Source organism: Schistocerca piceifrons, chromosome 3 (assembly GCF_021461385.2).
Source record: "Schistocerca piceifrons isolate TAMUIC-IGC-003096 chromosome 3, iqSchPice1.1, whole genome shotgun sequence".
Classification (NCBI taxonomy): domain Eukaryota; kingdom Metazoa; phylum Arthropoda; class Insecta; order Orthoptera; family Acrididae; genus Schistocerca; species Schistocerca piceifrons.
Window position 1 is genome coordinate 260,971,622 of NC_060140.1, and position 16,343 is coordinate 260,987,964.

General features: G+C 37.9%; 1 protein-coding gene across 1 annotated transcript in view; it reads left to right on the plus strand.

The window, feature by feature from the left end:
* Positions 1-16,343, plus strand: part of LOC124789573 (rap guanine nucleotide exchange factor 4) — a 271,079-nt gene that overhangs the window by 224,020 nt on the left and 30,716 nt on the right. The gene's annotated exons all lie outside the window — the stretch shown is intronic.

The following is a 16,343-nucleotide window of genomic DNA, read 5'->3' on the forward strand; positions in this document are numbered from 1 at the left end:
TTTAGGTGTTCGTTTTTCCCGCGCGCTGTTCGGGAGTGGAATGGTAGAGAGGTAGTATGATTGCGGTTCGATGAACCCTCTGCCAAGCACTTAAATGTGAATTGCAGAGTAATCATGTAGATGTAGATGTAGATTGATATATATCAACAGGGACATGTGAAAATGTGTGCCCAACCAGGACTCAAACCCAGGATCTCCTGCTTACATGGCAGGCACTCAATCCAACTGAGCCACCGAGGGCACAGAGGATAGTGCGACTGCTAGGACTATCTCACGCACACCTCCCACAAGACCCACAGTCTTACCTTATACGTCCACACTGTACATTCGTAGTGTCCCTACTCAACACACTCATTACCCATGGAGGACATTCTTACCAAGTCCCTTAAGAGTTCGGGTAATATGTGTGCATCTGCCCAGAAGGAGGAGGTCATGGCTGGTATTGCCAGAACTATATACTTATATGGATGTGGTGTCTGTTCTTCCAGACATGTCCACATAAAAATACTGAAACAGGCTTACAATCAGCTCTTACCAAACAGCTTAACCCTTAATCTTACAAAGACTCATGTTATGAAATTCCTTACAAATAAAAATAAAATACAGCTACCATAAGAAGAAATTGATGGGCATCCACTGGATGAAACTCCATGTGTGAAGTTCTTAAAAATCCTGATAGATAATAAACTAAGGTAGTACCAGTGTATAAATGATTTAACAGAAACATCAGTTCTGTCAGTTTACACTTAGAAATTTCTCCCACTCAGTTCACCTGCAAGCTGGAATGCTAACATACTTGCAAACTATCTTGTGGCATAATCTTTTGGGCATCCACCTAAGGTGATACAAGTATTTGTGTGACTGAAGTCCACAGCAAACATATTGTGTGCAGTTGATAACCAAACATCTTGTAGAAGCACCTTTGGGGAGCTATGGATTGTTACTCTTACATTTCAGTACATTTCCTCTCTTACATTGTTTATTATTATGATAAATAGTGAGGAAATGTAGAATGAACTCTTTGGTTCAAATGGCTCTGAGCACTATGGGACTTAACATCTATGGTCATCAGTCCCCTAGAACTTAGAACTACTTAAACCTAACTAACCTAAGGACAGCACACAACACCCAGTCATCACAAGGCAGAGAAAATGAACTCTTTGATTCACAACCACGGTGCTAGAGGTAAAGATAATTTGAATATCTTTGTAGGGTTCAGAACTCAGTTTTAAATTCTGGTCCTAAAATTAAACTGGGTTGCCAGTAGATACTAGGCAAGTAATTGAAAATATTACCTTATTAGCTAGCCATCTTTTCTGTAATTTTTAGAATATGTCGATTCAGACTCATAATGTTAGTGCAAAGTTACATAAATATTTTTCTTGAGTAACTGCATTGAAATAGCAGCTGGATAGTATAAGACCAGTACCAGTTCTGTATTTTTCAATATAGCTGATTTTCTCCATTAGGGTATTATGTAAAGTAATCAAAATTAGGACTAGTTGTAATTTTTGTTCACATATTTTGCAGAAGTAACCTGCAGCAGCTGTTTCACCTGTAAATGTATAATTTCACTTGTCCCATGGCCCTGAAGATTCTCCTTGATCGTGAGACTTCCAGAATGAAATATATGAATGAAAGAATGGACAATGAGTGAATGAAATAAGTTTGTTGGGAATGTATTTCATAAACTAGAATGTAGCCTTATTTCTTAAAAGTAAAACATTACCAGTAAAGAGAACAGAAAATAAGAGAATAGATGGTCTTGTAATGGGTTGCTGCAAAAAATGCTAAGGATTGGATGGCTAATTTGGCTAACTAATGAAGAGGAACTGAACTGAATCAGAAAAAAAGAAAATTATGGCTCAACTTGAATGAAATTGCTATGACATGCTAAAGCATCAAAGAAAAGTTAAGCTGGTATTGGAAGCAAGCTTGAGGGCTAAACATTTTAAAGAGAGAGCAAGGCCTTATTGCTGTAGGCAGGTCACATGTAATTCAAACAGAAATATCTTATCATTATGGACAGCTGATCTGCTTCTGCAGAAGTAATGGCATAGTACCGTAATCAAAATGAACAACCAAAGAAATCAGAATCATCATCAGTGAGCAAAATATTAGCATCTTTAGAACAATATCAAGTAGGTAAACATGAAATCAAACGTTACAAGAGCAGAATGTAAATGAAAATTATGATCCCTCATTTTAATGTAGTGTTCCCCAAAGTAAAGAGCCAAGAAAAGTTTCAAGATTGAACACAGTGGATTACCAGTGAAATATTAGAATTGCAAAAGAAGCTGTAGGCTCTGATATGGATGAGACAAGCTGAAAACTATAAAATATTACAAATTAAATGCAGAGAAAAAGTAAGAGGGGCAAAAAGCAAGAGCAATAACACCACCATAATGAATTCAAAAAACAAGATAGAGAGCTTGAAATAACAAAGCTTGCGTGCGTGTGTGCGCGCGCGCATGTGACCATACATGCTTAAAGTGCACATTTATATGTCCAGATTCACAATGAAGTAGGCCCAACTCAATATTAAGCTTTTCAGTGCAGTTTTGGGGATGCAAATTTTCTTGGTGTACCAGTACTGTATTATCTCGTGTTTAGTTCTTTATTGTGTGATAATGCCATATGTGCCAGAAGCTGAAAATGTGTGTTTGAAAATCAGAGAACAGTTGAAACTAGCTGATAAGAGTGGAATAAAACACTTTGTCTCTAATAAATTGACTGCCTCTGTGGAAAAGATTAATGAAATCCACATTTATATTGCAAACCAAAAAATAACTTCATTGATCTACAAGGCAATTGATGTTTGGCTGCAAAAAATGTGGAAATAAAATGAAATCAGAAAACAAACTTACAACATATTTTAGCCTTTCTTAGTCATGTGAATGTATTTTTATTCACTTGACAGCATTTTGTTTTCATTTGACGTGAGAACTGTAAAAGAGTAGGGAGCAGCAAAATCACAAAACCTCAACAAGGCTCACCCGGAGACTAACTCCCTCCCACTGCAGCCCAGACTGTTCTGTGTATGCACAAATCTGGCAGCTTGGGTGCACCATAAAAATTTTTCCGGGCAGCTTCTGGTTGCTTGTTACTACTGTTGGTACAGCTAACAGCCACTCTTCAGGTAGCCAGAACTGGGAAAGGGTACTGCCCATCGGCAACTCAAGTGCACATGCATTTGAGCCCACTGGAAACTGCTCAAATGAACTTAATGTAAAGAGGTGTAACATCACACTCATTGACAGGCAGTTTATTGTTATGAAGTATTCCATAGTCTTCATCCTAAAGCCTTTGACACATTTTGCTGTTAATCAGTTCTTAGCAGTCAAAATTACAAAAATTTTACTGAAGACTAAAACAATGAAAAATTACCAAAATTCTAAAAGCATCCTGGTTTTTTCTTGGATTTCTTGGATTTCCTGGTTTTCCTGGAGAGTATATACCCTGTTGTTATACTTCTCAATTGGCCACAATCCCATTTTATTCATGAATTGAAAAAACCAAATGTTTATGAGAAACTGCTCTGCAAATAATCTGAGTCAACAAAATTGTTTATATACCCACCAAAACTTCAAAAACATCAACATCAATATCCATCAGAATTTAGAAAGTCATTCATCAAAGTCTCCACTTTCACGGCTTGATAGAATGTGAAAGACAACATTTCCACCACCCTAATATCAATGCTAGCAAAGTTCATTCAAATAAAAGCACTGTTCATCTTGCTAACAACAGTCTTGTTGGCAGCGCTTTCACAGTCTGATTTATGTGCTCCTAAAATTTGCTGGAATTGGCATTATGTACCACAGTGGTATAGTGAACTGACATTCTCATCGTTCGGTATTACTGTCCATACAATTTTGGGTTCTTTCCACAAAAACATAATTTCATATTCCTGCACACACTTCACAGATGCATTGTCCATCATACCTTGTACTACACATCCTCTGTTTGACTGTTGATATCACTATTGCTGTACCCTGTCTACAGATCTTGTATCATTATCATAAATTACATAAATCTCTATAAAAGTTCTTGACTGCATTTTTCACAATTAATAATATACCAAAAAAGAAATTTACAAACTTTTCCACAGTTACAAAGCAAGAAACATATTTATCCATTGGCAAATGAAATAATCACAATTACATCTTTACATTTAAAACCCTCATAGTATGTAACATCATCATAATTACATATGCTGGTGGGAACAAAAGAAGGAAATAGAAAATGAAAGAAAATCATGGCAAAAAATTTTATATGCATAATTAGCAATACCTTCACAACCTATATAGATCAGCTGAAGTACAGGATGCAAATTTTACTGTTGTTGGTTTTTTTCACTGACGCTAGTAATGCTACGATAATTGTCAGTCGGTACTAGTAGCAGGTGAAGAAGAGGATGCTTGTAGTACCAGAGACGAAAAAAGGAACAAAAGGATCACCTGTAAAATTTTTATCCCGTACTTCAGTTGACTTACATAGGTCAGCTGAAGAATAAGATACTAGTGCTAATGAAAGCAGAAAAGTCGACCTACATTAAATTTGTACCACATTCTTCAGTTGACCTATACAGATCAACTGAAGTTTGGGATACATCTCATATATGTCAACTGATACACTACTGGCCATTAAAATTGCTACACCAAGAAGAAATGCAGATGATAAATGGGTATTCATTGGACAAATGTATTATACTAGAACTGACATGTGATTACATTTTCACGCAATTTGGGTGCATAGATCCTGAGAAACCAGTACCCAGAACAACCACCTATGGCCGTAATAACGGCCTTGATATGCCTGGGCATTGATTGAAACAGAGCTTGGATGGCGTGTACAGGTACAGCTGCCCATTTAGCTTCAACACAATACCACAGTTCATCAAGAGTAGTGACTGGCATATTGTGACGATCCTGTTGCTTGACCACCATTGACCAGTTGTTTTCAGTTGGTGAGAGATCTGGAGAATGTACTGTCCAGGGCAGCAGTCGAACATTTTCTGTATCCAGAAAGGACCATGGGTCGTAACACATCTGAAATGTAACGTCCACTGTTCAAAGTGCCGTCCATGCGAGCAAGAGGTGGCTGAGACATGTAACCAGTGGCACCCCATACCATCGCGATGACGAATACACACTTCCAATGTGCGCTCACCGTGATGTCACCAAACACCGATGCGACCATCATGATGCTGTAAACAGAACCTGGATTCATCCGAAAAAAAGACGTTTTGCCATTCATGCACCCAGATTCGTCGTTGAGTACGCCATTGCAGGCACTCCTGCCTGTGATGCAGCGTCAAGGATAACCGCAGCCATGGTCTCCAGGCTGATAGTCCATGCTGCTGCAAACGTCGTTGAACTGTTCATGCAGATGGTTGTTGTCTTGCAAACATCCTGATCTGTTGACTCGGGGATCGAGACATGGCTGCACAATCCGTTACAGCCATGCGGATAAGATGCCTGTCATCTCGACTGCTAGTGATACGAGGCTATTGAGATCCAGCACGGCGTTCCATATTACCATCCTGAACCCACCGATTCCATATTCTGCTAACAGTCATTGGATCTCGACCAACATGAGCAGCAATGTCGCGATACAATAAACCGCAATCACGATAGGCTACAATCTAACCTTTATCAAAGTCGGAAACATGATGGTATGCATTTCTCCTCCTTACACGAGGCATCACGACGATGTTTCACCAGGCAATGGGTTGGTCAACTGCTGTTTGTGTATGAGAAATCGCTTGGAAACTTTCCTCAAGTCAGCACGTTGTAGGTGTCGCCACCAGCGCCAACCTTGTGTGAATGCTCTGAAAAGCTAATCATTTGCATATCACAGCATCTTCTTCCTGTCAGTTAAATTTGGCGTCTGTAGCACATCATCATCGTGGTGTAGCAATTTTAATGGCCAGTAGTGTATATTCCATGCTAACGTTACTTCTGCACTTTTTTTCTTTTCCTTTCTTCTTTGCACCAATATCCCATTCTTCAGTTGAGCTGATAGATCCATACCTACAACTGAAAATCAAAAAGCAAAAATTGTCTAGAATGAAAAAATTCTTCCATAGTATCTCAAACTAACTAGGAATGAAAATAAGTACCGAATGAATTGGAATGAGCAAATCATTTAAATTAATATAAGTTCCAAAAAGTGTATGCAATGTCTTTCATTTATACCAATTTACAATGATGATTCCTCTCCGCAGAAGATAACCAATTTATTATCTATGACTCAAAAATAAAGACATTAATGTCTATGAGTAAACTATGATGTTATTGTTCAAAGCCAATGGGTTGTATTCCCTTCTTCAGTTGACCTGAATCTTTCATTGCACTTTGTCATTTTCTTTGTTGAAATCATATGTGTATTGTGATACTGCAATAAAACAGTGTATATTTACTTTTACGTAAATAACTGATTGCCATAGACGATTAATTTATGAGTGGGTGCATGTGTTCAGATTATTTATTTAAAACAGACTAAAAGATTACAAAAGTTTGGTCCTTAGAGAAACACATTTAGTAACATAGTACCAAACAATTTGTTTTACCAGACAAAAATTCTATTGAATTTCCATGGCAAAAATATGAAAACTCGCATTACACAGATACGACAATACACTTTGAATTTTTCGTTTCGATGTTAACAGCTTGGGATACATAATTATATACACACAAACTTTATGACGCAAAACACAGTGCACAGAAACAGACATATCTTTACTTATTGTTATTAAAATATTTGTTCCTTATTACTCTTTGGTCTTTGTCGTATGTTGCCATAGCATATATCCTCTATGACTTTTAAAGTTATGGTAAAATAATAATTTCTAGTAGATATTACCTGATTTGATCTCATCTAGCAACATGTCTTCGTCACAACTGAGTGTCACCAAGGTTTGCATCACAGAACCATCCCTTGCTCCTCTGTTTTTGTTACTACATCCTAAAGCCACAATGCAGTTCATAATCACAGAAAATTACCAGAATGGCGCTATTGAAGCATTTGATTTCTAAGTACACAATATGTTTCGGAAACAATTGTATGTAGAGAAATTGTAAAATGTGGCATGAACGGTACAGTCTATGTGCCACAGTGAGTGCCTAATTTCTTGGACTCAACAGCAGCCTGTGTAAATAGCACCATCTGTTTAGCCATTCAACAGAATTTACTTTGTTTCCTAACAGACTGAAGTAAGCTGTACTGACAACAATCAATAATACTAGTGACAAGCATTGAACTTGTCCCCCTTTTTGCAGTTTATTTATTCTACAGTTATAATACAGATTCTTCCATAGCTTGCTTTTGTTAATTCAGTTCAATTGAAAACAATTTTTCAGTCCCAGTTGAACGTGTTGTCATTCTTTTACAGTATGACTAGTTTCAATGTCCCTGGGTCATCTTCAAATCTGTGTAGTTTCATCAGCAGTCCACCAAGTTTTTATCAGAAACACACAATGGAAAACAGTTCAGTTTGTTTATTTCCAGCTGACATTGATATAATTTTCAGAAATATGGGTAATGTCACCACAGTACTATAGAGTAGTACACATTAATATAATCATATTTCATTTCAACAGTCAGTTTCATTAAGAAGTAAGTACATGCACTGTGACACATTAATGTGATTTTATTTTATTTTTATTTTATTCAGTAGGATTAAATTGAGTGAAATGAGTAAACATACACTACCAAACTAACAAAGTATGATGAATATTCAGCATCCCAGATGTGTTCGAGAAAAAATTCAGATATTCAGAGCAAACAATGGGTATGTCATGTCATGTCAGTATGTTTAGTGCATTACATAGTCTGTAACAATTCAGAAACAAATTTTAAGAAGAAATTTCTTGTTGTTTTTAGGCCTTTCATGTGGTGGTAGTCTATTTTTCCATCAGAGTTTTGTTTAATTGCACTATGTTACATAATATTTTGTCATGCTATTATGGTAGTGGCGGTCTGGACTTGTTTGCACTACCCAACATGTATTGTAATATCTACAGATACATTGAAAGAATCATTCACTGTGATAAAAGCATTACCAGCCTTGTGAATAGCAATTTTTGGTGTTTGTCAGTCAAGTTTTAAGCCACTGTTTTCCTTATTCCTGTAATTTTTCATTTGAGGTAGTCAACTGTGCAACAAGAATAACCACACATTCATCATCTACCATTGACCATGTAGCTACAGGTGTAGGCAGAGAAAACTGTGATGTACTTGTCAAAAATCTGGGACTGTTTGACCATCTATGTCAGTCAGATTATAAATGTAAAAGCTTGTGTAAAAAAAAATCAAAACTGCATTTATATAAAAGAGTCTACTATCCATCAGCTTCACAAGAGTTTTCCTTAAAGTTAGCACATGAAAGTTGGGAAGGAGTGTACATAGAAACCAAAGTGAATGGCAAGTTCTCTAATTTTATGTCCGAGTTTAAATTAAAATTTGAAGAAACATTCCCCAAAGCATTAATTCCCATTGGAACACCCACCAACAATAAATGCATTACTAAAGGAATTACAAAAAGTGCTCAAACTTGTAAATACCTAAACCCCATTAAAAAGGACAATAGTGATCCAGGGTTGTTTTTTCTTTTTTTTTTTCACTACTACAGAAACAACAAAAAAAATCTAAGGAAGGTACTCAATACTGCAAGAAAATCAGCCAACGATAGGTTCATAAATTTAGCCAATAATAAAAGTAAAGCTACATGGGCTGTAGTGAAACAAGAAACAGGAACTGTGAAACAGAGAGGTACAAACACACACATCAGGAACTTAGAAAGTAACCCGAAATAATTAGCAAATTATGTGAATACCTACTTTAGCAGCATTGCAACGAACTTACAGAAACATTTTCTAAAAGGTGCTAATCAACCAATACAGTAGCATACAGAAAACTCAATGGTATTGCTTCCAAATACTGAGGAGGAAGTATGCAATGTTGTAAGGCAATTAAAGAACAAAAACTCGGCAGGTTTAGATGAAATCCCAATGTGTGTGCTGAAAAAATGCATAAGTGGTATCAAAGCTCCACTAACAGAAATCATAAATGAATCCTTCAAAACTGGTTGCTTCCCTGACTATCTGAAGCATGCCAAAATTTTACCAGTTCACAAGAAAGGTGATGTAGAAAATGTTGAGAACTACAGACCAATAGCCCTATTGTAATGCTTTTCCAAAGTGATAGAAACAATAATGAAAAACAAGCTTTTGAGCTATCTAAGTAAATTCAACCTCCTCTGCAATGACCAGTATGGTTTCAGACCTGGTAAAGGTACAGAATCTGCAATAGCACAATTTACAAAAACCGTTTTAGAAGCACTAGATGAGAACAGCTATGTAACTGGCCTTTTCCTAGACCTGTCTAAGGCATTTGATACAGTTGACCACCAGAAGCTGTCGCATAAATTAGAGGCAGTAGGAGTAAGGGGAGTGGTTCTCAAATGGTTTCGTTCATATCTGGAAAACAGAGTACACATGTCTCCAGTGGATCAAAGTACAGTGAGAAACATATATCTGATCCACAATATATCAATATTGGGGTCCCTCAAGGAAGTGTACTAGGCCCTGTATTATTTCTGGTGTATATAAATGATTTCCCGCAACATATGAGCCATGGAGAGAAGGTATTGTTTGCGGATGACGGCAACATAGTAATCACCAGTAAGACACCAGCACAAATGTTGGAAAATTCTACTGAAGTGCTGAGGGATGTTCACAAATGGTCTCAGGAAAACAAAGTAACTCTTTAACGTAAAGAAAACAAATACAATATGCTTTAGAATGAACAGAAAACAGAGTCCTTTAAATTTAAAACTAGATAACATTTCCATAGATGATGTACCCACAACAATATTCTTAGGGTTGCACATTGACAGCCAAATGAAGTGGAATTAACATGCTGTGAAACTCTCCAAAAAGATATCCACAACATGTTATGCACCTAGAGTCCTTGTAGCCGCATGCATTAGTGAATGAATGTTTGAGAACTTTATACTTTAGTTATGTTCATTCAGTAATCAGTTACAGTATTATTTTCTGGGGAAACAGTGCTCAGAATTTACAAACAGTATTTATAATGCAAAAGCGAGCAGTAAGAATTATAAAAAAAAAAAGCAGTAAGTGGGCCCACTGCGGAGAACTTTTCAAAATGTTAGAAACTCTAACTGTTCCTTGTGAATTTATATTCCAAAATCATAGTGTACATAAAGGAAAATATAGAAAAATTATAGCACAAATAGCAGTTTTCATAACTATAGTACAAGAACAAGTCACTGTCTTCACCTAGACTGGAAGAATAAACATAAGACTCAAAATAGCTTCTTGTATGAAGGTGTAAAACTGTATAATAAACTGCCGCAGAAAATAAAAGAAGCAGATAACGTGTACCGTTTTAGGAAAAATCTTAAATTGTTTTTGCAGGAACACTGCTTTTACACTATAAGCGAATTCCTTAGTACAAAATGATTGTAAATAGCTTTTGTTTCACAATATTTTGATAAGGAGCAAAAATGATTTTAAATGCCTTATATGTGACACTGTTTAACTACTTGTAACAACAAACTGCATAAATATATGAATGTACACAACTGACAACATCCATATATTTTAAAATGTCCACGGATGGCTGAATAAATAAATAAATAAATATTAATCATTAGTTTGGTATCATACACCTATGAACAAAATGTCCTCACTAGATATAACTAGAGATAACATTTACGTGTGTAGTAAATATTTTACCTTCAAAAGTTTTCTTCTCAGATCCATAATACTAATTTTGTTCTGTTTGCTGCTGAATACTGCAACTAGCCACAAATGCTTCAAAATTACTTTATTTCAATCCTGCAACCAGTTTTGGGCTACCATGCCTATCTTCAGATGGCTAACATTTCCAATTTCATTGATGTTTTGGTTTGCAGCACATTGGCTACTCCTGCACTGCACCAGAATGTTTAAAAATCTTCAGGAGATGACATGCTGCTTATCAGAACATCAAGGTATCTGCAAGTACTGTTCTTATGTGTAATTAGGACTCATTATACATCCATGTAATTGTCATGTATACTGGATCAACACAACACAAATTAATAAAGAAGTAAATGGAACTGGAAATGTTAGCCATCTGAAGTTGGGCATGGCAGTTCCAATGCGGTTATGGCATTCAAATACAGCATTTTAAAAGCAATTGTGGCCAATTGTGTTATTCGCTAACAGTCTTTGACAACAGCTGACTTCACAAGATCCAACATGTATAAGAGAACATTATGTTCTGTTTCTCAAATTAGGAAAATCAGTAATTTGCTATACTCCAGACATGTTTATACAGATGATTTAATTAAATCTAATTATTTTGTGGATTATAGACAATAGTGACACAAAATGATAAATTAGTTAATACATTTTTACTTTTTAGTGGCATATGTGCCATAATGAACATTTGGGAGTAATTAAAACTGCCAGTCATGGACATAGCTTTAACTTGTCAAAAAGTTTAACAATGTTTGAGAACTGAAACCATCTTGATTTTCCTTTCCTGTGTGTAATAAAAAAGCAAGTCTAAAAGAATAGAGATCTGTTAACTGTAAGCAAATAGATCATAGAAGCACACACACATTCTTTAGGTAAATGGCAGCAAGGCATGAGAAGGATCAGCCTGTGCACTCATTATGCATGCCTGGGGGAGGCATGATAGACAAGGTAGGCTATATTTCATAGACTTGCACCATGGGCTTGAGACCTGTAGTGTCCCCTAAATGGGTCAAGGAGTGCACTTTACCCAGGTAACTGTGTGTAAAGTGCACACAAGAGCTTTTTAGATTCCACACGCCTCCATCTAGTCCAGATAATGATAGCTGGTGAGAGCCTGAAGACTCAGAGAAATGCTCCTAGCCTGCCTCCACTCCCTCCACCCCAAAGAAGGATTAAATTCTTAATGATCAATATTTGCTACAAAGTTACCGGGTTTGAAGCATTTGCAAAAAGCAGTTAATCTCATGTAGCACTAGGTACAGCAGATGGCTATAACTCTGAATAGACAGCAGCAATACTGGAGGAAATCTAGGAGTATATCTAAAGGAGAAGTACATGGGAAATTAAGGTTTTGTACACTGATGAATCAAAACATTATGACCAGCTGCATAATAGTTTGTTTGTCCATCTTTGGAATGAAATACATCAGTGGTCCTGCATGTCAGTGATCTGATAGTTTGGTGGTTGGTTTGTGGAGGTATCATTTGATGTCTACTCAGGTTATATATTTTGCATAAATAACATGGTGATGGCACCCGATAATGATCCAGATGAGTTCCATGGGATTTAAATCAGGAGAATTTGGTCACTGAGACATTAGTGCGAGTTGATTATAATGCATCTCAAACCACTATAGTATGGTTGTGGCTATGAGACATGGATAATTATACTGCTGAAAGATGTCATCGCAGTTGGGGAAGACATCAAGCACTGAGTGGATGCAGGTGGTTTGCAGCTGTTAACATATTTTGTATTACTACCACAGGTACCATAAAGTGCAGGAGAATGTTTCTCATAGTTTAATACTGCTCCCACCAGCCTGCGTCCTTGGAGTGGTACACATTTTGAACTGCTGTTTGCATGGATAACGGTGTTTGTGGAGACGAGGTGTGAACAATTATCTAAGACAGGTGCACGCCTTTCTCGGGGCAGGGAAAAGGGGGGGGGGGGGGGGCAGTTGGAAGACGCGCACCATCGAAGATGCTGGAAATAATGGGGGTTTTCTTGCAATGAGCCAATTATCTTCACAGTCAATGTCTACAAAATGTAAATGGAATGAGGTTAATGATTCAAAGCCCTCCCAGCTGCACCATGGTTCCTAATGGTTTCATGTTCGAAGACGGTAAGTTGTTTGCTGTGGTAAATCTGTTTATTATTCAGAAAGGGGTTGATGTAGTTGCTGGCCCTGTGAAGTCCTGCTCTCATTTATGCAATGGCACTTTGCTTTTGGGGGCTACTGATTCTCGAGCACAACTGCTTGCTGCTTAGCTCATCCATGGCAATCCTGTTCATGTCAAGACCCATCAAATGCCGAATTCTTCCCATAATACTATTTACATTAGGCTGCTCGATGGTCTGACTGAGGCAGAAATCCAAATGTACTTCTCTGCCTCAACTGCAGTAAAGACCATGCCATCTTCTCTCATGATTTTCCCATGTATCTCAATGAGTGGGCTGTCCAGGAGACCTGGGTGAAGTAAAAAGTGCCATATCCTTTCGCTCACAAGTTGTTGGCTAGTCAGAAACCCTGTGTTCTGCAATCTGACACTTACAGTACTGTTCTTGTTACATCTTGCTCCATGAAGGACAGGTCCACGCAGACAAGTGACCTCAAATTTTGCACCCTAAGGCCAACTGGATGCTTTGCCCCTCCCTGCCGACCTTCAACAAACATTTCCCAAATTGTGATGACCAGGCAGAGTATCATACAAACATTATCCACACTGCCGCAGAATGTTCCATACCTTGCACTTCCTCTTAACCAAGCTGTGTCGCAGTCCCTTGGTGGAGTAAGACATGCCGCAATGTAATTTGCATATGGAGACATGCTCTCCACGTTTTTAACTGCCATCCTACAATGGCAAACTGCATTCATTATAAACATTTGCATGCACAGTGTCATCACATTCTTCAGGATAGCAGAAAAGCTATCTGGATTTCATTTACTAGTTCTTTGAACAGTTCCATTCCCTCTTCCATTATGTGGGCCAACCTCTGATGGCTCTCTGGGACCAAGATTCATTCCTCAATTTCTGGCCGACAGTAGCAGATGATGTCATCATGGACCCTATTGCTATCTCCAACACTTTGGGCCGCCATTTTGTGGAGATTTTGAACGCCTCCCACTATCACTGTGCCTTCCTCCATTGGAAAAGACTAGAGGAGGCTGAGGCGATACCTTTCTCTTGTCAGAATCTTGAGTGCTACAATGCTGCCTTTACTATGAGTGAGCTAGGTCATGCTCTCACTTCATCCTGATCCTCATCCCCAGAACCAGACAATGTTCACATTCAGATGTTGCGGCACCTCTCTCTTGTGGGCAAGCACTTTCTGTTTCATACGTTCAACTGCATCTGGGCTGAGGATACGTTTCCCAGATACTGGCATGAAGCCACTGTCATACCCATACCTAAGCCTGTTAAGGACAAACACCTTCCTTCTAGCTACCACCACATTTCTCCCACCAGCTGTATTTGCAAGGGGATGGAATGTACGATTCGTACTCAGCTGGTGTGGTGGCTCAAGTCTCGCAATTTACTAACCACTGCACAGTGTGGATTTAGAGCACACCATTCTGCAGTTGACCATCTCCTCACTTTGTCCACCCATGCCATGAATGGTTTTCTGTGGAACTTAGCATAGTACTTTTGCGTACACTGATGGTTCTTTGACTGACCGTGGTGTTGGTGTGCCTTTGTCATTAGCACTGAGTTTTTCAGTACTCTTGATGGAGCCGCTGTGATGTTTATGGGGGTTCCTGGTCACATCGGTCTGATCGGAAATGAGGCTGCTGACACTGCTGCCAAGGCTGCAGTCCTTGTACTTCAGTCCGCTAGTTCTTACATTCCCACTGATGATCCCTGTGTCATGTCTGCCAGCAGGTAGTGCCACTTTGGCATCACCACTGGACCTCCCTTCATGGAAACAAGTTCCGGGTTATTAAGCCTCTGTCAGTGACTTGGATGACCACCTGTTGGCCCTCTCACCATGAAGAGATCATTTTAGCTACATCGCATATCGAGCACTGTCTTTTTAGCCATTGCTGTTTGTTAAGTTTACTCACCCACCACTTTGTTTTCAACCTTTGACAGTCCATCATTTCCTGATGGAATGCCATTTTTTTAATCCCTTACATTCTCGTTTGTGTTTGCTGTCTGAGTTATTGACCGTCTTAGTGAACAATGCGCGGCCTGTCAACCGCACTTTACTTTTTATCCATTGAAGCAGTATGCGAAGGAATTTAATTTTTAGTTTAAGACCTCAGTTTCTCTCTGGTGTATTTTATAGACCTTTCTCCATGTCCTTGTTTTTAGCTGTCTTCTCTTCCATTGATTGGGATTAGCATGTAGTCGTTTTTAATTCCTCTCTTCATCTTCGTGTTCTACAGTTTGACATGGGCGCATAAAATCCTAGTTGTTTTTCCAACCTAAAACAAAACGAACTTCCAAATCTCACATTCTGTGAAGAGTGTGGGTGTCCAACCATTTATTGCCCAGTGGTAGTTTCACTGTTGTTCTATCACCTTCCATAGATGCTCACTACAGTAACACGTGAACACTTGAGATACTTGTTTATACACTCTGTGTAATATCACCTTTTTCAAAGTCACTTGTGTCAGTAGATTTCCTCATTTGTGGCCTGTGTCATGACTATGATTATTCCCCATCTGCCTTTGATCCACTTACATGCTTTACTTATCCTGTCACCTTCTCACAATGCTACCAGGTGATATCCAACCTCATGGTGGGAAGTGGTCATAATGTTTTGGCTTGTCAATGTATATGTCACAGTAGACACAAAAATAAAATCTGCTGAGATAGAAATTGAAGCTGAATGCAAGATTGTTTAGGGTTTGGACTCATTGTCATAGATGATCACAGATGAGCATAAATGTTAGTAGTAGTAGTAGTAGTAGTAGGAACAATAATACTGTATTCAACATCTAATGGTTCATTCCATGTGTGCAAACACAACAAAAGTTTCAATCTTTGACACACAACACAATAATAATTTATTCTGAATACATCATTGATTAACATATGGCAAGATTACAATAAAAAGTTTGCTGCTATTTACAATTATTTTTCAAAACACTTTTTATTCTGTATGTTGCAGTGATATTTTTCTAATATGTAAAAAGGGTTTTCTAAAAGGAATTTCTTATGCTGAAACTTAAGCTTTATTGTGGGTAGAGTCATAACTATCCTGGGCAGTGAATTAACAAATTTTAATCCTGCATATTGTGGACCCTTTTCATAGAGTGATGTTCTGTGGCTGCTGATGTCACTTTTTTGTTTATTTCTGATATTGTACTGATTCAAATCATAATATATGGTAGGATATGGTCTTCTTACAAGTAATATAGCTTTTAGAATATACTTGTTTCCTATGGTCAGCACACCAATGTTGGGGGAATAGGTCATGGTATGATTCCTTATATTTAACTCCACAGTTGATTCTTATGGCACTTTTTTTCAAGAATCGATAGCTTGTTTATATTTTCTGTGGTTATTGCACCCCAAATTTATATTTGGTTCAAATGGCTCTGAGCACTATGGGACTCAACTG